The following is a 23,287-nucleotide window of genomic DNA, read 5'->3' as shown; positions in this document are numbered from 1 at the left end:
ATTACTACCCATTTAATGATTTATCTTTATTTGTATAAAAGACATTTTGTCTCAGACTTGTTTTGTTTTTTAGTTTTTTAGTTTTTCAGCCTTGGGCCAGCTGTGTAGATGTGTATTTGTTTTTGTTACTTCCCTTTGGACCCTTTGGAATTTTTGCTTCAAATCAGGGGTATGTTTGGGATTAATCCCCACAGGGATTTTACTCCCGGTTGTTTTCTGTAGTTATGTTTATTCATAATCACCTTTAAGTCCCATTTCAATGTACAACACAGTTTTTTTCTTCATAGAAAAGTTAGAACCACCCTCAAGCCCTCACCCAGACAATTGCTTGTATAATGAACCAGATAGTTAAAAGCAGTGACATATGAATAGCAATGGGAAGGAATTGCTGACAGCAGAATGAGGATTCAGACCAACTGCCAGCACGAAAGCCAGCAATGTTGGGGTAAACAGCTTTTCTACCTACTTTAGTGTCTCCAGGGGCATTACTATTTTACTCTAAAATTAGCAATTTTCATAGTGAGCGTCATCAGAATAAAGTTTACACCTGTGTACTGTACAACAGAGGTTGGAAAACTATGGCCAATGACCCAATCTAGCCCCTTCCCTGTTTTTGTAGGAGCTGAGGGTATTTTTTATATTTTTAAGTGGTTATATAAATACCTACATAATCTCTATTTCATTCTGGGCCCTCAAAGGCTATGATCCTATTAAGAACAAATTTGCCTACCCCTGCTGTAGAAGAAAGTTGGAAGGAATGTACTGTGGTTAATCCATTGCTAGTTTTTGACCTATAATAGTGCTAATTTCATATGGTTTAAACTAATATATTTTGAGCAGATTCTTCTTTCAAAATGCTTAAAATTATAACTTGGGCTCTTGGAGTGGAAGAGGTAAATTTATCTGGAAAATTCACATGTGTGGACATGCTCTTTTTTTTTTTACCATCTTGGGGAATGGCGCATCACCCATCAGCAGGTGCCTTTCCAGAGCTTACCGAAGGGCTCCCTGCTGCACAGGCTTGCGCTGTTCAGTAGTGGCAAGGAAGTCCTTCTTTTTCACTGAGTCGTTCCTTACCAAGAGCTCTCTAGTAGAAAACCATCTTTTTATCTTACCCTTCTGGGTGCCAGGAGTGTGCTAGACATCCTGAGGAAAGAGATGGCTACGATCGCCACCCTGAGGCCTCTGCTGAGCATGTTGCTTGTGCCTTTCTTCTGGTGAGAAGGAGAATGAGTGGCTGCCTTTTCCAGGGGGCTCGTGTCTACATAACATGTTGCTTGAATGTTCTTTTGTGCAACTAGAGTGTGGTTCTCACCCTCTTGTGGTTTCCACCTTTGATTTTTTTTCCCTGTATTGTTTGTCTCTTCATCCAACACATTAACACCATTGTTTATTTTGCGTGGTTTGTTTTCCATTCTCCTCGCCGCCTCCTTTGTACCTCGCTTCTTCCGATTATTAAGTAAGGTTTGCTTGTTAAAACCTCCAGGTGACCTTCTGTAGTGACCACTCTTAGCAGTAGTGCTAACTTTAACCTCAGTGGCTCAGTCTGTGCTCCTGTAAGGCAAGAAAACCAAGATGACTTGGGGCCTCTGAGCCAGGCCTATGTCTGAACAGGGCCACACTCTGTCCTGGAGAAGGGAAACTATTTCAGAAAAAAAAAATTCTCCGGAGTTTATAATTTTATCATTAAGTATGGTCAGAACCTTCAGTCAAGGGTTGGCAGTACACACTGCTATGCTCTGGATTGTTTTTGAGGCTCATATGGCAAATTGGAGTTTTAGATTTTCTTCCTGTTTTGGGATCATTGTTCTGCCCTTCAAGGCTATCTTCTTTCAGGACAGGATGCTGTTCGTTGATGGAATGTAGAACGACATCCACTGAGCACCAAAATAAGAAGTAAATAGCTCGAGCTGACCTTTCCTGACTTTTCATACAGGTATTTGTGCTTGTGTTAGACTAAAGTTTTTAAACTACTTTGGAAATTGCTAATAAAATTGCATCCTGTTAATTATTGTCTGTACTTATCCATTCCTTTGCATGACTGCACCACCACTCTGACCTTGGCTGTCAGAATCTGGACTGTTGCAGTAGTCTCCAGACCTCTGGCCTGCAATCTCTCTGGCTGCAAATTTGACTCTAGCATAGTCACCAAATTAATCTAGCTGAGGCACAGCTCCAATCTTGCCATTTTCCTGCTGGAAAAGATTAGTGCATCCCCTCTACGCCAGAAGGTCCCACATTTTCTTTCACTACTCCTTATTCTTAATACTCAAAATTGATCATTACTCATAATTGATCACTGTTGTTGTTAGTATTATTACTCTGCAGTAGATATCTTATGCTGGTCTGCGTGGGCTGCTCCTACCAAGATATACCCACTGCCTTTGTGTTACTGTGTGGTGACCCTGAGGCCTTTGCTTCAGGTGACCCTGAGGCTAGTGCTGCTTTCTCTCTGGAATGTGGATCCATCTTTTGATAACTTGCTAAAATCCTGCTCTTGCTTTAGGGTGCCGCCTTTTTCCCCAGGAAGTTTCCATGGTTTCCCAGCTGGAAACATGTGCTCCTGCAGCTCTTAAATATCCCTCCTGAAGCTTGTGTCCCAAATTACTTTTATATGTTGGCACGTGTGTGTGCTTTGTCTGAATTTTGACACTAAACTCTTTTTCATGTCCCTCCTCTCTGTGAGTGAGGACATGATTTTGTCTGTGGTAAATGCTCAAATATTTGTGGAGTCATCTTGGGCTTAGGTGGGTCTGGTTAACAACTGTGCTTGGGAAGCCCCTGTAAAGCATTTTCCAGGGCACTGGCAGAGCCTGTGCAGCCAAGGCCAAGGGCATGGTCAGGGCTCCAGGGCACCTGTGTGCTGCCCCACGGGCTGCTTGCCTGCCCCGGGCTCTCTCTGCCTTTGCTTCCTTCTCACTCAGACTGTGGGTATTTCCTCTCTTGCTATGTGTAAGAAATTGCCATGTAAAAAATTTAAACAATAACAGGCACATACATTTATTTCTTTGGCCTTCCCTCCATGACTCCATTGCTCTCACTGATGAAAGTGATGGTTTTGTTTAAGGTACTACTCCATGCCACACACTGAGTCCTGTAATTCCTAGAAGTATTTCACTTTAAATTGCATAAACCTTGAAAGTTTCCTTTTACTATCCCCATCTGACAGATGAGGAAACTGAGGCTTGAAACAACAAAGTAATTTGACAGGTCAGAGCAGAGTTACAGTTTGAGCCTAGGTTTGTCTGTGTTCCCCCCATCTGTGTTCCTTTCCTCCCACCAGTCTATCAAGTGACAAGGCGATCACTTGGGTGATCACTTAGGTGACATCCACTCACATGTTTTCTCCAACATGGCCTTTGGTTATATAGGTGTTAAAGGCCTAAAAGTTCAGCATGAAAGGATGCTGACATCTGTCTCACATCTCTTCTCTTACCCAACTAAACCCAGTAACCACAGGTAACGTGAAGGTGCTAGGAGAACACTCCGTATAGGAAGAATGATGGCAATAAATACAGTAATTGGAATAACACTTTAGAAATCGTACAGGAAGTACATGTTTGGGATTTTTTTTTTTTAGGTTTTTAAAATTATTTATTTATTTTTTAAGAGTATACTTTTGTTTATTTTTTAAATTTATCAGTATACAATATAGTTGATTTTTGTGTCCCTAGGAGTACATGTTTAATATAGAAGATTAAGAAAAGAGAAAATAACTTTTCATATCCTTACACACCAAGAGATAACCGCTTTTTAACATTTGTTGAATAACTTTCTGTACTTCAAATATCCTCTCTTAATATGTTTATTATATGTTTATTTGTTCTCTCTTTTTTGCCAAAAATGGGATAATGTTGTACATAACGTTTACTCGACCAAGTGTCATAAACATCTTTCTAACCAGTCCACTTCCTTGCATGGCCACTCAAAAGTAGCTGTGGCCCATGGTGGACTTATTTATGCGATGGTCCAGAGGGAGGCGGCAAAAGCGATTGAGGGCAGGGAGGCTGATTCACTTTGCTGGAAGGAGGATCTTTAAAGTTAAAAACTGCTGGTAAGGACCCATTAAGTTGTTTTTTTTACTATCCATGCATTGGTCTCAACTCTTAGTTTGAAGAAATCAGTGGCCTAGAGATCACACAGTACTGGAGGGCAAGCTTGGGCAGAACCAGAGATCTTGGTCAGGGAAATATTTGAATTTTGCATTAAGACAAGGATCTGAAAGCCATGCTTAAGATCATTAACAGCCAAGTGGGCCTCACCAGAACAGCCAGGATACAATGTGGTCTCCCAAAAGAGGGGCTTTCTCTCTGGTTTTAATTTTTCACCTGGTGCAGGAGGCAGCCCTGCAGGATTGTCCAGACTTGAGTGATCACAGCACAGAGGCCTCTGGGGAGTCTCAGAGTTTTAGTATAAGATTCTGTCAGTGAAGAGGGGATGTGGGAATTGGGAAAAGTTAAAGGCAGTAAGATTTTTTAAATAGCACTGATCATATTTTTCTTCTGTCCAAGAAAAAAAATCAAAATCCATTTATCTTAGAGAATGTGGAAATACAAAAAAGCACAAAGAAAAATTCATCCTTAACATTTTGCATGTATCTTTATAATTTGTGTATATGTGTATGCATGTATGCCTTTATATTAAGCATTATTGTGATCATACTCTAATATGATTTTATAACATGCTTTTGGGTCACTTAATTTTTCATGAATCTTTCTAATTTCATTAAATCTTCTGCTATTATGTGATTTTATACTTTATTACCTTGCATGTTTATACCATAATTAACAATCACCCATTTTTGACCATTTGGGATACTTCCAGTTTTTTGCTCTCCTTATAATTGTTGCTCAGAACTCTTTTTTTTCTTCAAAAAATGTCGAGAAGTGAAATCGCTAAGTGAAAGGGTTTGCATATTTTAAAGACATGGCTGTACATGTCCAAACTGCCCTGTGATGAAGCTTTAACCTTTCTGTTGGTCATCCTTGTTTGAGGAGTGCCCATTTCTTCCTGCTCTGGAAAAGGAGAGAAAAGAACACTTTCCAATGTGATAGATGAAACATGCTCTCTTCATTGTTGTAGTTTGCATTTTCTTACTTTTTCCTAAAATTGAGGCTTAACTTTTTTTATCTGTTCAGTGACTGAAAACCAGCCACATTAACTTATGAGCCAATGTGAAAAACATTGATTTGACTTGTGTTGATAGTGTGACTTGTTTTCATTCTATCTAGTTTATATTGGTTTTAAATTAAAAGTCTTATTCTTTGAAGAGAGAAATTGCCAGGTTTTTCATAAGGCAACAGCTTAATTAAAATATGAGACAGAGCCACCTTGGGCCTAGAACTCTGGGTTTATGAGCAGGCAGACTGTGATTGTGGGAGAGTCCTTGGGCTGGGAGAAGGGAGGCCTGGATCCTAGCCCTGGCCCTGCCATTCCCCGGCTCAGGGCCATGGACAAGTCATTAGACCTGATGGATTCTCACTTCTGATATCTGTAAATTGAGGAGTTGCACTGATTGATATTTAGGAAATTTGTAGTTCAAAAATTCTATTATATTTGCTTTCTAGAGAGAGAACTACAAGTGAAGTTTGGTTTTAGGGAGAACCAAGCCAAAGGCTGCAAATACATTGAAGATATAGAACTGAGAAAATTAATGGATAGTGAAGTAGCGTTTAACTTTGGGATTTTAACTGCTTAATATATCTGCAAATAGGCCAAGACAACATTTAAAAGAGAGTGATCACAGCCAAGTAGGTATAGGTAATCTACTTGAGTACATAACAGCAGTGACCAAAATAAAAAGTGCTTTTACATGGTAATGTTTTGGTTTGTCAAGTTGCCTTAGACAGGTGTGTCAGCACCCATTTGTGGTGGAATTGTATAAATGCTTCTGATAGGAAAGTTTCTGAATTACCATTATGAATATAATTAAAGTGCAGGGCCTGACACATAAGTGCTCGATAAATATACACAAGGGTACTTCAAAAAGTTCCTGGAAAGATTCATATTATCTTTCAATTCTATTTTTCCACACACTTTTTGAAGTACTGTCATATTGAATGAACAAATAAATACTTGCTTGAAAACTTAACTCAGCATTGATAAAGAGGAAAATTCCTTACACATTACAAGTATTTCCAAATCCCGCTTTCTAACACATGTGGCTCCGTAGCTTTAGTTCAGGGTAACTTCTTTCTGAACATGACAGCCCCTGTAGATGGCACCCACCTCACTTCCTCCTCTCCCTCACCCTTATTGCCTCAGTGTCCTCTTCTGCAAACTAGGAAGTAGTTCCAGTGTCCTCATATGTTTTGGTGTCATTTTCCTTGATTTCTGTCAAGGCTGAATTGCAAAATCCTCCTGTTCTACTTACCTCCTGTTTAGTTTCCTATTGGTGCTGTAACAAATTACTGCAAACTTAGTGACTTAAAACTACACATTTATTCTCTTACAGTTTTGGAGGCTAGAAGTTCAAAATAAGTCCTACTTGGCTAAGGCCAAGGTGTCAGCAGGGCTGGTTCCTTTTGGAGGCTCTAAGGAAAATCGTATCCATGACTTTTCCAGCTGCTAGCTGCTGCCTTATTCCTTGGCTTGTGGCCCCTTTCTCCATCTTCTAAGTGGATCCCTCCAGTTTCCACCTCACCTAGCCTTCTCTTCTGCAGGCAGAGCTCCCTCTGCTTCCATCTCATAAAGACCAATGTGATTACATTTATGGTCCACCCAGATAATCCAGAATGTCTCCCCATCTCAATACTTTAGCTTAATCACATCTGTTGAGTACATTTTGCCCATGCAAGGTAACATTCACAGGTCCAGAGATTAGCATATAGATATCCTTGAGGGAGGGAGGCATTATTCAGCCTGTCACACCTCTCTTCCCAACCTTTTCTGTTTACTCCCAACTGTTGGTTTTTATAGCGTGCGCACACACACACACACACACACACACACAGTTATTGCATTTACCTAGAGAAATCTTAGTCTCCACCCTCCCCAAACAAACAAAACTACAAACAAATATACAAACAAGTGACCCATGTCTCAATTGCTATGCTAGGCCTCCTAGCCAAAAGGGTACGACTACTCGTTATGTGATAGGAATAAGAGGCAAGGTATAGTAAAAGGAGAATATGAAGAGGTTCCAAATTCTAAGACAGTGTTTTGTTGACAAATCTCCAACTCCTAATGGGCAAATCCTACTTGTTAGCTGGTCATTACAGTCTCTGCCTAAGCTATCTTCCAATACCTGAGTTCATTCTTTGGCTGTTTTTAGTTTATTATTAAAGTTTCTCACTGAGGTTGTCCCCTTCAGCCCCCCGAAATGAGGTATAATTCAGATACTGTAAATTTACCCTTTTAAAGTGTAAAATTCACTGGTGTTTAGTATACTCACAAAGTTGCGTGACCATCACTACTGTCTAATTCCAGAACATTTTGTCACTTGAAAGAGGAACCCTGTACCCATCATTAGGTGTCACTCCACGTTCTCCTCCTCCCCAGGCAAACACAGATCTACTTTGTCTCTGTTGATTTGCCTATTCTGAACATTTTATTTAAGTGGAATTGTATAACATATGACCTTTGGCCCTTAGCATAGTGTTTTCAAGGTTAATTCATGTTGTAGTATGTATCAATACTTCATTCTTTTTTATTGCCAAATAATATTCTGCGATATAGATATATCACATTTGGTTTATCCACTCATCAGTTTATGGACGTTCATTAGTTTATTATCAGTCTATGAGTTATTTTCACTTTTTTCCATTATGAGTAATGTTGCTATGACCATTCATGTGCAAGTAGGGTAAACAAATGTTTTCATTTCTCTTGGGTTTCACCTGGGTTTGAAAGTGCTGGATCATATGGTAATTCTATGTTTAACTTTTTGAGGAACTGCTAACATGTTTTAGGAAGTAATTGGACACTTTTACAATGAAACCAGTGGTGTATGAGGGCTGCAGTTTCTCCACATCTTTGCCAACCTTGTTATTGTCGTTTTGATCATTGCTGTCCTAGTGGATGTGAAGTGGTGTCTCACTGTAGGTTTGATTTGCGTTTCCCGAGTGACTAGTGATGTTGAGCATCTTCTCATGTGCTTATTGGCTACTTGTATCTCTTCTTTGGAGAAATATCTGTTCAAATCCTTTGCTCATTTAAAAGTTGAGTTGTCTATTTTGTTGTTAGATGGTAAGAATGGTAAGAATTCTTCATGTAATCTGGATACTAGACTTTTACTACCAGATAAATGATTTGCAAAAATTTCCTCCCATTCTGTGAATTGTCTTTTTACTTTCTTGATGGTGTCCTTCAAAGCACAAAAGTTTTTACGTTTTATGAAGTCCACATTATCCATTTTTGATTGTTTGTGCTTTGATGTCATATCTAAGAAACCATTGCCTAATCCAAGTATTGAAGGTTTACCCCTGTTTTTTTTTTGTTTGTTTGTTTGTTTTAAAGAAGTTTATAGGTGTTTGAGTCATTAATTTTGTGTGTGGTCTGAGATAGGGGTCCAGCTTCATTGTTCTGCATGTGGATATCCAGTTATCCCAGCACTGTTAAGTGTTCCAATCCATAAACACAGATATCTTTCTGTTTATTTAGGTCTTTTTAAATTCCTTTCAGTGATATTTTATAGATTTCAGTGTGCAAGTCTTGTACTTCTGTCATTAAATTATTCCTAAATATTTTATTCTTTTTGATGCTATCATAAGGGAAATGGTTTTCTTAACGCCATTTTCCGATAGTTCATTGCCGTAGGGAAATAGAATTGATTTTTGTATATAGATTTTATATGTCCATTGAGTTTTTCATTTCAATGGAATCTTACCTTTTTTCTTGCTTCATTTTCCTTTCTTTACTCTTAGAATTTCTAGTAGGTTTTTTCAGTTTCACTTACTGCCTTCATACTGTTCTTTCATACCTATTTTTGCTTTTTTCAATTGTAGAAATGTATTTTTAAAGCCAGTTTTAGACTATTCTAATATATCTAGTTCTTAGGCACAGATTTTGCCTTTTGCATTAGCTGTCTGTCTCTTATGGTGGGTTGTTTTCTTGTCTGGTGTTAGACTTTGACTGTGAGGGCCTCTTCAGTGGGGGTTATGTGTGACATGGAAGTCTTGTGGCTTAGGACTGTGGAAACCCAGGGCAGTTTCTCATTTGTCTCAGTGCCCCATGGGTGTCATTGCTTCTAGAACAGTATTTTAATTATTTTCTTGGCCTGTTGACGAAGTAGCCTATAGAAATACTATTGTTATCTGTATATTGGTTTTTGTATCTTGCAACCTAACTGAATTCGTTTATCAGTTCTAACAGTTTTGTGGTAGAGTCTTTAGGGTTTTCTGTATTCAAGATCACATCACTGCAGATTTTGATTTCTTATTGCTGAGGTACGCCCCTTTTCTCTCTGTGGATTATTGGACATTAAGGCTGTCTTGAGTTCTAATAGCCTTCTAAGTCTTCAAAGCTTCAGCTTTCTCTCATTTGACTTTGAATTCTATCTTTAGTTATGGCCCAGGGGGTTATTTCTCATGATTTTGAATTTTTCTTTGTATAAAAATTTGTTAGTTATCTCTTAATCAGTTCTTCCATGTATTTGAAACAGGCAGGTTCTTTCCCTGTGAGCTCAACTCACCATATTACCTACTGTTCTTTCATACTGTCCTATGATGATATGGAAACTCTATCACCACAGTCTGACTAAGGAATTTTGAGACTTTTGAGTCATGAGTTTACAATTCTTGATTTCTACAGAACTGTAAACATAGTGTTAACTAAATATTAATTCAGTGAGTGGATATTCTGCAAATCCTTCCGCTGAGATGACATGTACCTGAGTAACCACATTTTTGTGGTGTAGTGAGGTTCAGTTTCACCGATGGTCACATCATTACTCATAGAACACACTTTCTGTCCATATCCCAGAATGTGTTAGGTTCTAGATTTTACATGGCGTGTGAACCCAAACTATGAAATTGGTTATCTCTACAGCCATTATCTTTTGGTACTCATAAATGTGGAGCTTGTTTTCATATGTTTAGTAAATAAAGTTATAGTTTGATATTAACACTAGGAAAAAAAGGTTACCTCTGTATACTTATCCTTTTCTGAAGAGAGAAATAAAATATTGACAGTCCAAATGAAGATCGTTTATTTGCCACTTTGCTTTTTTTTAAAAAAACTTCTTCTATAATCTGCTTTTCCTAAGGTGAAGATTTAAAATTTTATTTTGTTGTAATAAGAAAAAAAGTGTCCTCCTCACTTGGGTGCTCCAGAACTATCACTTTGCCCTTCAGTAACAGAGCAGAACTAAGAAGCCCTGTGACAGGTCTTCAGTAGTAAGAACTGGATACCCTTGAAGGAAGCCTGCTTGGATCTGCCTTTGTTACGGAATAAGACTGGAAAATGTGGCAGAGTAGTGTTTGGAGGGAACGACGTGTGGCTTCCTTTCTTCCTTTCTGTAGGCTTTCTTGTTCCAGGGGAACCTGTTTATAGAGTGGTGAGTACCTGCAGACCTCATGCCCGGTACTGTTGGGATAACAACTGTAGGGGGTTCTTGAGCAGCCTTGTCCTCATATTCCATATGAAGAGCATTTGGATGATAGAGATCTATTAGAAATGGCCCCTTCTGTGTATGAGGACAGGCTTTGACTCAGAAAGAGATGAGAAGAATGTGTTGTCCTCGGGGAAGTGACCACAGTGCCTCAGGCTAAAGGGGTGGCAGGGAGGAAATACCTCAGCCAGACTTTGGGAACTTAAGGCCCATCTTCTGCGAGCAGCCTCCAGAAGGGAGAGCAGAAGAGTATGCAACTTTATGGGGCAAATTTGAAACAAAGCAAATAGGCTTATTTTTCCAGCTTTGCTGGATACTTTCTCATTTATGCAAACCTGAGATTGTTCTCAGGGGAAGTGAACTCTGATGACCTGAATGAAGGCCACAGAATCCTTGCAAAATGAAACCAAAGGAATTCTGAAAGGAATGACTTGACATATTTCAGAGTCATGAGATAGGTCAGTTTGTTGTTAGCCTCTGTAACTTCTAGCCCTTACTGTTATGAGTGGTATGGTTATACACACACACACACACACACACACACACACACACACACACACACACGAAATAGAAAATAGCAGGCATGGACTATTCAATATTCTATAGAGAATGCTTTGTTAGGGGAATATGTAGACTTTCTCTTTTGATTTTGTGGAAAATACTTAAATCCATGAGATTCCATTTGTTTTCTCTCCTAAATTCATTCTTAGGAGTATCTGATTGTGGGAAAAATTGATCCTCCTATCCTAGAGTACAAGAAAATTCCCTAGAGAGCTTAAGTTTCATATTGCTTATTTGGGACTTGATACCAATAAATCCAACCTGAGTTGGCTAACTCTGGAAATCATGCATACCTGCTAGCATCCTATCCTTGTGAGTAGAGGTTGATTAGCGATAAAGAGGATTTCCTGTTGTTTTTTGACTTTAGGAGATAGAAGCTTTTTGTTTTTCAACTCACTGTTTTCTTACATTTGCAGGGTCCAGTTTAAGCAGTTAAGCAGGGTCCAGTTTAAAGAGGCATTCCCTTTTTCTGTTTAAGGCTGGAGGCATGATCAGAGCCAGTGAATAGGGATTGATATTGTACCTGCTATACTGCTAATGCTGTGCTGGCTTCTCTGGAGGGTTGAGAGGATTTACATATTGCCCTCAAGTGTTTATGTTTTCATCTGTACATATGACCAAAGGTAGTAACTGTATGACTTAGAATCAAATTATGTGGTGTAGCAGTTTAGAGGAGGTAAAGGCTGGTAAAGGTGTGTGTAGTTAGTGAGACTTGAGGAGAAACATTTGCAGAGCATCTTCCTCTAGTAGGACACAATGGTCTGGGAATGGTTGCAATTCAAATCGTATAGTTGGCAGGTCAGACCTGGGACTACAGATGCCATGTATAGAATTTGAAGGGCATGTGAAGTGGGATATCATGGAGGGACCTAATGAACTGCATCAAATGGAAAGGTCCAGGGGAGTACATATCCTGGTAAGAACAAAGAGCGTGTTCATGGTAATGTTATTACTAGTAGTATTAATAACACTTGCATAGCCAGACACTGTTCTGAGTACTTTATGTATATTATTTTAATCCTCACAACTCTGTCACATAGATGCTACTACTGTCACTCAATTATAGATGAGGAAACTGAGGCACAGAGGAGATAAGCAACTTGTTTAAGGCTATACAGGAAGTGGAGGAGCTGGGATTTGAAACCAGGCCATCTGCCTCCAGGGTCTTTTTTTTTTTTTTTTAATTTTATTTTGTCGATATACAGTGTGGCTGATTATTGCTCCCCATCACCAAAACCTCCCTCCCTTCTCCCTCCCCCCTCCCCCCCAACAATGTCCTTTCTGTTTGCTTGTCGTATCAACTTCAAATAATTGTGGTTGTTATATCTTCTTCCCCGCCCCCCCGGTTTTTGTATGTGTGTGTGTGTGTGTGTGTGTGTGTGAATTTATATATTAATTTTTAGCTCCCACCAATAAGTGAGAACATATGGTATTTCTCTTTCTGTGCCTGACTTGTTTCACTTAATATAATTCTTTCAAGGTCCATCCATGTTGTTGCAAATGGCAGTATTTCATTCGTTTTTAGAGCTGAGTAGTATTCCATTGTGTAGATGTACCACATTTTCCGTATCCACTCATCTGATGATGGGCATTTGGGCTGGTTCCAACTCTTGGCTATTGTAAAGAGTGCTGCGATAAACATTGGGGAACAGGTATACCTTCGACTTGATGATTTCCATTCCTCTGGGTATATTCCCAACAGTGGGATAGCTGGGTCGTATGGTAGATCTATCTGCAATTGTTTGAGGAACCTCCATACCATTTTCCATAGAGGCTGCACCATTTTGCAGTCCCACCAACAATGTATGAGAGTTCCTTTTTCTCTGCAGCCTCGCCAGCATTTATCGTTCAGAGTCTTTTGGATTTTAGCCATCCTAACTGGGGTTAGATGGTATCTCAGTGTGGTTTTGATTTGCATTTCCCAGATGCTGAGTGATGTTGAGCATTTTTTCATATGTCTGTTGGCCATTTGTATATCTTCCTTAGGGAAATGCCTACTTAGCTCTTTTGCCCATTTTTTAATTGGGTTGCTTGTTTTCTTCTTGTAAAGTTGTTTGAGTTCCTTATATATTCTGGATATTAATCCTTTGTCAGATGTATATTTTGCAAATATTTTCTCCCACTCTGTTGGTTGTCTTTTAACTCTTTTAATTGTTTCTTTTGCTGTGCAGAAGCTTTTTAGTTTGATATAATCCCATTTGTTTATTTTTCCTTTGGTTGCCCGTGCTTTTGGGGTCGTATTCATGAAGTCTGTGCCCAGTCCTATTTCCTGAAGTGTTTCTCCTATGTTTTCTTTAAGAAGTTTTATTGTTTCAGGGTGTATATTTAAATCCTTAATCCATTTTGAGTTGATTTTAGTATACGGCGAGAGGTATGGATCTAGTTTCATTCTCCTGCATATGGATATCCAGTGATCCCAGCACTATTTGCTGAAGAGGCAGTCCCTTCGCCAGTGAATAGGCTTGGTGCCTTTGTCAAAGATCAGATGGCAGTAAGTGTGTGGGTTGATTTCTGGATTCTCGATTCTATTCCATTCGTCAGTGTGTCTGTTTTTATGCCAGTACCATAATGTTTTGGTTATTATAGCTTTGTAGTATAGCTTAAAGTCAGGTAGTGTTATGCCTCCAGCTTTATTTTTTTTGCTCAGCATTGCTTTGGCTATGTGTGGTCTTTTATTGTTCCATATAAATGTCTGAATAGTTTTTTCCATTTCTGAGAAAAATGTCTTTGGAATTTTGATGGGGATTGCATTGAATTTGTATATCACTTTGGGTAGTATGGACATTTTCACTATGTTGATTCTTCCAATCCAAGAGCATGGGATATCTTTCCATCTTCTTGTATCCTCTCTAATTTCTCTCAGCAGTGGTTTGTAGTTCTCATTATAGAGATTTTTCACCTCCTTGGTTAACTCAATTCCTAAGTATTTTATTTTTTTGGTGGCTATTGTAAATGGGCAGGCTTTCTTGATTTCTCTTTCTGCATGTTCACTATTGGAGAAAAGAAATGCTACTGATTTTTGTGTGTTGATTTTGTATCCTGCTACTGTGCTGAAATCATTTATCAATTCCAAGAGTTTTTTTGTAGAGGTTTTAGGCTGTTCGATATATAGAATCATGTCATCTGCCAACAGGGACAGTTTGACTTCATCTTTTCCAATCTGGATGCCCTTTATTTCCTTCTCTTCTCTGATTGCTCTGGCTAGTACTTCCAACACTATGTTGAATAGGAGTGGTGAGAGTGGGCATCCTTGTCTAGTTCCTGTTCTTAAAGGAAAAGCTTTCAGCTTTTCCCCATTCAGGATGATATTGGCAGTGGGTTTGTCATATATGGCTTTAATTATGTTGAGATACTTTCCCTCTATACCTAACTTATAGAGGGTCTTTGTCATGTGCCTCCAGGGTCTTAACTGCTGTGTGCCTCCTTCAGTAGATGTGAGAGGAGTAGGAGAGGGTGACAAGTAAGAGGAGTTTGGGGGAGAGAGGAAGTTCCAGGGTCGGGATTGCAGTGGGGCAGGTCTTGGGGATGCAGTGTCCATTTGGTGGTCACGGGAGGAGTTAGTGATATGGAGGGGAGTTAGAGGTCACCTGTATCAAGCAAATCCTGGAACCAGGATGGCAAAGCTAACAGTCTAGAGCCTTTACTGAGTGTGGGGCCCTGGGGTAGAGCAGTGAGAAAGGTAGAGAAGATCTCTGCTCTTGTGGAGCTTCCGGTCATTCTAGTGATGGAGACAGATGATGGGAAAGCCTTCCATTAGAGGGGATTTTTATAGATGGTGATACGTGCTGTGGGGGAATGAATAGCATGATGGAGAGTGACCAAGGGAGATCTCCCTGAAGAAGTGATGTTTGAGCCATGATCTGAAGTGTGGAGAAAGCCCAGGCTATGAGGAGCTGAGGAAAGCTCATTCTGGGCTATGGGAATACGGACTGTTCAAGGAACGGAAGGGGCCAGGGTGGCCAGAGCACAACGAGCATGGCAGGACATGGTGGGACTGGATGGGAGATGAGGTTGGAGAAGGAGGCTGGGCCACATCCGACTTGAGGGCCTTGGTAAGGGGTTTAGACTGTCTCTCCTAAGAGCAGTGGGAAGCCACTGAAGGTTGAATAGGTGGGTGGCATGATCCTATGGGAAATCCAGGTGCTAAATAGGTATACCTGTTTGATCAGGAAGGAGGGCAGCATTTAGGAGGTTTCTCCCACATCTGGTACTTTAAAAGTTTAAATTGCAGCTAACATGACTTTTCTGCCTGAGGAACAATGAAGCTCACTTCTGACAAAAGTTTTTTAGTGTTCCGGTTGTGATTAGGATTCACAGCAACAAGACTTCATACCCACCTTTTAGCCATTTGACTGCCAGTTTATACCTATCTATATAATGAGAGAAAAACCAGAGTATATGAACTTAAACCTTAAACAATTTTTGTTAGTTATTATAGGCAATGGAATTTGTAAAATATTACTTAATAGGTAGTAGATGCTTTTAATATGGGGAGCAGAAAACACTTTGGAAAGACTAATTATCTTCTCTATTTATTGGGGTGACTTGCTTCATCACAAGATGGAGACTCAAAATGGGGACGCAATTCATTGTGCACTCAGTACCCCCATATCCTGCTCCATTTCTGCTAACAGAACCTTGATTTAATTCAGGGTGGTGTGTGATCAGCCTCGCCAGTAGATCGTGATGGTCTAAGCAATATACAAATCCTGAGCCCTGATCTCCCAGCATTCCTTGTAGTGAGTGTGGCCATGTGACCTAGTTCTGGCCAGCGAGACCTGAGAACAAGTCCACTGGGATGGGGATGGGGTTTCTGGAAAAGCATTTATTGTCCTGTTAAAACCTAACAAGTGAGGCTGTCAGTATCCTTTATTGCTTTCTCTCATTTTCTGCCTTGAATGCTGATGAGATGTTTGAATCTACAGCAGCCATCCTGTCACCAAGAGGTGACAAGCATGAAGGAAAGGCCAAGAACATCACAGATACCCAGCCTGACATTGTTGCCGTTGAGTTAACACCAGCAGACCTGATCAACATTTTCTTGTTTGTTGAATCTATTCTTAATTAGGTTTTCTGATACTGAAAGCTGAATGCAGTGCGGCATGAATCAAACATGAAGATACAGGTGTCACAAGCCTTTTCCTTTGTGCTGTGATAGCCTCGTAAATGTCCTCAATATTCAGCATGACCTTTAGCCTGTGTGAAAACGGTCTCTGAAAAGAAAGTCCTAACTTGTATTAAAAGTTGTTCAGAGTTGAAAGTGATTAGTTGTGGACTTAGAAATGTAATTTTCGAAATAAATTAACTCATCTGTATGAACTTGCTGTAGCAAATATCATGGAGCTATACTTCATGGGCAGTGTCTTCCTTATGGCCTCTTTTTATGACAGTTTTAGTCAGTTTTCTGGTGAGCTATATTGTGTATATTTATGGCTTTATAGGAAACTACAGTAGTATTAGGGGTAATAGCATAAACAGTCTGATTTCTTAAAAATGTGAAGCTCCATCAGGCTTTATTGGATTTCTGGGTAATGGTATTATTAAATTTTCTGCTTCTTTTCAAACTTCTTGTGGCTGAGTTCCAAGCTGGTGATTTTAAGGAACTTGGGGGTTGGTTCTGTACTTTTATGAAAAAGAATTTATCCTGGAATTCGCAATTGCTGAATTGAGGGGTGGGGGAAATAATTTCGGTTTTCTTTTGTACTATCTCAGACTTGGTGTGTAATGCTCAGGGTATTGTTTTCCATGTGGAAGGCAGGAATAGCTCTGTGAAATGCATTGGGGAGATAATTTAAGGTACAAAATAAAAATTGTCTTTAAGAAAAAAAGGACTATAAATCATAGGGTCATCAAATTGTGGTGAGAACGGGAATTTGAACATCATCTAGTAAAATCCCACCTTTTTCCATAGCCTTGGAACTTGAGACCTAGAACAATTACAGTCATTCATTTAAAAAATAAAAATACGAGTGGTTACCCTATGCACCCTCTTCTTTAATGAAAGATTGTTCCAGTGGAACAAGAAACACTGTGTGACCCCAAAGACCTTCACAAGAAGGCTTTATAAGCCATTTGTTCTGACTGCTTCATTTCAAGCCTTTGGTGTAGGTGTTCTCTCCTTTCCAGTTTACAGCTGAGGAAACTGAGGTAGGTGACTTACCCAAAGAGACACCCCTAGGGAGTGGTGGAGATAGTATTCAAACCCAGGTGGTCTAACCCTGGAGCCCTGGCTTTTAATGATCTGGAATGGGCATATGTGGTGCTGATAATGTTGGTAGATTCTCTGAGGAAGATGAATCTCCAGGAGTGTGCAGGTGCATGGGGGCGAGGGCAGATTGGCGATCAGAAGATGGACTGCAGGCCTCCAGAATAGTTAATAAAAGCCTGGCCTAGATGGTGACAGTGGAAATGAAGGAAGGAGAATTCAGATGCTGTGACTTCGGAGGATGGATTGATGGCGCCAGGTCCCTGATTGGTCATTGGGGCGGCGAGGGACGGAGTCAGAGATGCCTGGGATATTGCTTGGATGTTGTCCTAACTGAATTAGGGAAGCTGAGAAGGAGATTTGGTGGAAGGGTGATGATTTATTTTTGCAGAGCCCTGTTTTCTCATTTTGGGACCAACTAGTGCCGTGGTTGCTAATCTGGGAATCTGGAGGAAACTATTTAGAAAAAGTATCCTAACAAGTTTCTGTGAGTTTTTGGACCCTCCCAAGCTCCGATATAGCGTGGTATTAGGCCCAGGGTAGGTCTCAACAGTTCCTCAGACAGTTTGTGATGAGGCACTTATGATTCCTTGGTGGCCTGTCCTCTTCCCAGCTTGAGAGTCTGTGGGGGTGGGAGCAGGAGGAGGGGGATGGGTGTGGGTTTGCATTGTAGGGGCCACCTTTGTTTCAGCTTCCCTGGCCGACATTCCAGACTTCCACTTTTTAAAGAGAAAAGCTGACTGTGGCTAGAGATAGAGGAAGGCCTTGGTGTTTCTTTGTGAACGCGCATCCTGTGTTGAGAGAAACGCCCTGTTCTCGGTGGTGGCCTCAGCCCCTGGGTCAGGGCTGAGTGCCGTGTTCTTCCCTCCTGCTGCTTTCCTGAGAAGGGTGGTCCTGGTCAGGCATAACTTCTCTGAGGCCTCTAAATGCAGACCCCAGCTGAAGGGCCAAGAAGAAACAGCAGCTTGTTCCAGGTTAAGTAGCAGATACCTTTGTGGGAAAAAAAATCCTGAAGTGCGTGAGACAACGTAGAGTTTGCAATTTGGGCTTATGTTTCATTACCATTTCTGTAGTCTGGGACGTTTTCTTCCCTCTCTCCTTTTCCACTTTCCTCTCTTCCTCCTTCTGTCCTTTCTTCCTTCTCTCCATCCTTTCCTCCATCTCTCTGACATTTGCTCCCTCTCTCCTTCCATTCCTCCTCCTCCTCTTTTTTTTTTTTTAATCAGAGGAGTTGCTAATTGTGCAGGGTTAGTAAATGTGACAGCACCTATTATTGTCTTTGATTATGATTTTCAATCTTGATTTCTTAGGGAAAGGTAACATTGGTAAGTCACTGGTTATGTAAAGAATTTATACAGCTGTGTAGTGTTCTAGGCACGGCTATGTGAGGAAGATGAAGGGAACTAGAAGACTTGGCTATCCCTGTCCTCCAACCACTTTAAGACTGCTGGAAAAACAATGCATATGTGAGTTTGAATCTTGGTTGAGTCACCAGCAGAATGTCCATGCATGAGCTCCTTAATCTCTCATCTGTAAAATGGAATGATGATATTTACTTCAAAAGGGTGTTGTGACACACTGAAACAGCATGTCTGAAAGGGTACTAAGCACTTCCCTTATCTCCCTGTTCCATCTAAGTAGAACATTTCTGGATTGTACCTTGGAATGATCCCAGAAATACCGGGAAAGAGGGAGAATCTAAGTATTGTGTTAAATTGCTTTAGGTATGTTTATTCCATTTCTGCGTAGTAACCCTGTGAAGTAAATTTTATCTTTATTTTTGAGATGAGAGAACTGAAGTTCAGAGAGGTTTAATACAAAATAGCTTCACCACCTGCTCGATAAGTGGCTTCAGGTGAGTTATTTAGGATCTGGCTGCTTGTTACCTCATTTATAAAATGGGGATAATAATAGTTCCTTCTTCACAGTGGCTATGAGATTGAAATGGCTAATATTAGAAAATCTTATCACAATGCTTGGTAAATAGTCAATGTGATATATGTATTAGAAATTATTATCATTAAGAAAACTGCCAAATGTCTTCCAAGCCACTATATGGCTTGATTCATATGGATAATATGTTGAAATCAGGTTTGATACATATGCCTAATGTGTTGAAATGGGATTTCACTGTAAATTTTGAAACTTAGCATGGATTTGTTTTTCATGGAGAAGGGTTGGGGAAGTGATGTTAGAAGCACTGGGAAAAATCAAAGGATTTTGAGAATGTGGGGAAAAATAGGAGAAATCCTGGGATCCTTAGGAGGCAGGTCAGGAGGAAAGCTCTGTGTTGTTGTGATGTGGCTGAAAAGAAGCCATTTCTTAATTTCTTGGTTATGGTACTTACCTTCTCCTGCAACCAGTAAACTCTGCAAATGAGGTCTTTGGACTCTCTTCCTGGAAGAGACAATGGAGTAGAATGTTAAACTAAGGATTCTGGAATCATGAGATCAAGATTGGAGCCTGGGCTCGGCTGTTTTGTAGATGCCTGCTGTTATACAAGTTTCTTAACCTTGCTACAGCTTGGTGTCCTATGTGAAATGAGGAGAATAATGGTGCCTACCTCCCAGGTAGGTGTGAGAACTGAGAGATTGTGTTTATATTCGGTCCAGAGGAAGCCCTCAACAATGATGGTTACTTCATATTACTCAGGGTCTTGTTCCCATGAGCTTTGGTTAGAAACTCAGGCCTAGTCAGGAAGCCAAAACTGGCAACATTTTGGGTCAGTGCCCTTTCTGGATGAATTCTGACCAGGACCATAAAAGACTCCTGGCTCCTATCACTGTCTCAGTCAAGAATCTCGCGTGAAATCTTTGAGTTGCCCTTGAGGTACACTTTTATCTGCCTCTCCTTTCTCTCACAAAGTGTCTTAGAGCTTGGAGAGGAACAGAAATGGACGTAGTTTCTTCTTTTGTTGGATTCAAAACACCCAGATACTCATTCCCCTTCTCCCAATTTTTAATTCATAGCAATACTGCACAATGGGACTTTTATATCCAGCAATGGAGCTATTTAAACACAATTACATTATATAACATTATAAACCAACATAGACACTTATGGTCTGTGCTATACAGAGATTTTTCTCATTATCTAATTTGTTCTCACTACCAAGACAGAATAGGGAAATGAATAATGGGTTTCTCTAAGAAAAATTAACAGGTGACCAAAGTGAACCAGGTTCCTTCAAATTGCAGATCAAGAGTCAAATCCCATGCATACCTGACTGCACTCCAGAGCTCTTTGAGCAAGGCCCTGTTGCCTCTCAGCCTGCCTTCCCACCTATGTTAATAGAGTCTGCCAGGGTGCTCCTTGCTGTCTGGGAGGCAACTGCCCTTGGAATGGCTTCCCTTTCTGATGTAGGCCTTACCAGATGACCTGTGTCTGCCTCATGGGGAAACTTGAAATTCTTTCTTCCTTCAAAAATTCATGCACTCTACTTCAGAGGAAATCATTTTCCTTAGCCAATTTAGCAAGATCCTTGCTCTTTAGTTTCCTTTAATTATCTTGTTTTAAAAAAAAAAAAGGAAAAAAGAACTGGAGAAGACCATCTGCTTTATGAGGCAGTTCATCTCTTATGTTTTCTCTAATAGATATATGAAGGCCCAGTTAAGCAAATTAAGGCTTCGTCTCATTCTTGTTTGGGATCGTTCTGTTTGGTACTTTTGAGTCCCTGCCACTGGCATTTCTCAGTTGTATATTTGGGATGTCATGGAGTGTAGATTTTATGAAGAGATGTTATCTTTGTTCCATGAATTGCAGGCACTGCGAGCCATTTTCCATAGAGTGCCAAACTATCACAACAGGGTTTTTTCTTTTTTAATCTCTTCCTCTCACCACAAGAAGTCCTATTAACATGTTTTTTGAGCTATAGAGTAAAATCTGTCAAATATAGCATGGAAAGCAGATGGGTGGTTGCTGTCTTCCTTTTCACAAATTCTAAACCTAGTCTTTTTTAGTAAAACTCAGCTTTATCACTTTCTTTTACACGAGAGCTTTCATTTATGAGTAGAAGACATATGTGATGGGGGGGATTCTTCTTTATTTTTAAAGATATATGTTATATACATATATCTTTACAAGCTTCATGTACAAGCTTTTTTTTTTTCAAATTGAGAATAGCTGTTCTGCTTGAATATAAAAATACTTCATGCTCATTATAAAAAAAGTTGACAAATCAGCAGCATACAAAACATTACAAGACATTTTCCTAAATCCTGCCTCCTAGAGATTACCACTGTTAACATTTTTATAAACTTTCTGTTTATTCCTTTAGCAACTATTTATTGAACACCTGCCATGTCCGAGATATTAGGAATATATTGATGAGTGAAACAGACATAGTCCCTACCCTCATTTAATTTGAATAAACTATTTAATGTCTCTCTTTTTCCCAGAGAGAGACATTAAATGTTTAATTCAAATTAAATATATATATATATATTTGAATTTTATAAAAGTGGAGAATACTAATGAGGTTAAATATCATGCAAATTACTGTTTAAAAAAAGAGTAAGAAATAGAATAATGTCTCTACTGACAAAGAAAATATTCCAAAAAGACCTGAAAAAAAAGGGATTAAAACTAATATACTATTTCAAAAGAAGTAAAAGACTATCATAAAATTATGCAAGATGTGAAAGAACAGCATAAATCTGAATTAGAAAAACCCAGAGATGATGACAGAACTCAAGAAAGAATTAGAAATTTTAAAAAGTCATTTTGAAATAAATTCTAAGTTAGAAGGAACACAGTATCAAATAAATAGTACAAATATCGCCCTAACAGAAATAGAGGGTGCAAGGGAGGAAAAAGTTTTAAATCAAGAGGAAATGAAGAAAGAGAAAATTTGGGAAAAAATGACAAATATTTAAGACAGGCAAAGCAGATCCAACAAACAGATAATAGGAGAAGAAAACCAAAGCAAGGAAATGGTACAAATACTATATTTCAAGAAATGTTCCTGGAAAAAAAAAAAGAATTGAAACTTTTTTTTGAAAGAGTAAATTATGTATTTTAGAATATCAACTTAGAACAACCCATGCCAAGATATTCTAGTAGAACTATTGGATTAAAAAAGAGAAGAAGAAAAGAAAAAAGTCCTTTGGGCATTCAGACAAAAAGAGGAAAACAGTGACAGAGAATTAGATTGTTCTTAGACTTTTCGACAGAAAGTCCTTTATAGCAAAAGAAAATGGAATAGCATATTTAAGGTACTCAGTGGAAAGAAGATGTGAGCCCAGATTTTTTCTAGCTAGCAAATTTACCTTCCAGCATAAAGAACACAATCATCAACATACTGCAAGAAATCAGTGGAAGAAATATTGTTCCTTTGAACTCCTTTTAAGGAATTTCCTAGAGAGTTAGCTTCTAATAAAATAACTAGAGAGATGTAAGATGGGCCTGGGACATTTCAAGATAATAGATAGCAAGGAAGCTATCAAAGCTTATTAGGGTATGTCAAAAGGAGCCAACTTGAAGAGGTCAAAAAATAAGAATTGCAAATATGTTTAAATCCATGAGGTCAAGATATGGGGGAAAAACAAAACAAAACATTGGTTACCTTCGGAGGTTAATGTAACACCAATTCATTATCTTCAAACTAGTTAGGAAAGAATTAAGTATTTAATTCTGCCTTTCTTGTATGAACTATACCACTGGATAATGACATACTAGATGAAGGTAAGCATCTCCTACAATTTTTGCACTCAGTAAATGAAAATGAAATGAGAGAATTAGAATATCACTGTTTTGCAACCCCTGTAGAATTAATAGATCTAGGCATTAAGTGACAATGGCTGCTAATGTTAGAAACAAGTGACAATCAAACACCATGTGCTTTCTGATGAAAGGTCATACCACCAAATGAATTCATACCACTGAATTTCAATCTGTTCAAGCCTCTGAATCCAGCTGTCAATTTGCAGGAAATTCAGAGATTGGAGGAATGTGTTAAATGTGCACCAGCAAAA

At 39.3% G+C, this 23,287-nt stretch overlaps 1 protein-coding gene across 9 annotated transcripts in view; it reads left to right on the top strand.

Annotated features, from left to right (window-relative positions):
• The window catches only part of APBB2 (amyloid beta precursor protein binding family B member 2), a 357,658-nt gene that overhangs the window by 133,985 nt on the left and 200,386 nt on the right, over positions 1-23,287 (top strand). For 8 of the 9 annotated variants that reach the window (XM_063107683.1, XM_063107686.1, XM_063107684.1 and 5 more), the window contains one exon: positions 1,837-1,936. The exons of the other annotated variant lie outside the window; for it this stretch is intronic. The gene's annotated coding sequence lies outside the window, so the exon portion shown is untranslated. The remainder of the gene's footprint in view (positions 1-1,836; positions 1,937-23,287) is intronic. 9 annotated transcript variants of the gene reach the window in all.

Source organism: Cynocephalus volans, chromosome 9 (genome assembly GCF_027409185.1).
Source record: "Cynocephalus volans isolate mCynVol1 chromosome 9, mCynVol1.pri, whole genome shotgun sequence".
Lineage (NCBI taxonomy): Eukaryota > Metazoa > Chordata > Mammalia > Dermoptera > Cynocephalidae > Cynocephalus > Cynocephalus volans.
Note: the sequence above shows the minus strand (reverse complement) of the source record. Positions and strands in the feature narration are given on the sequence as shown.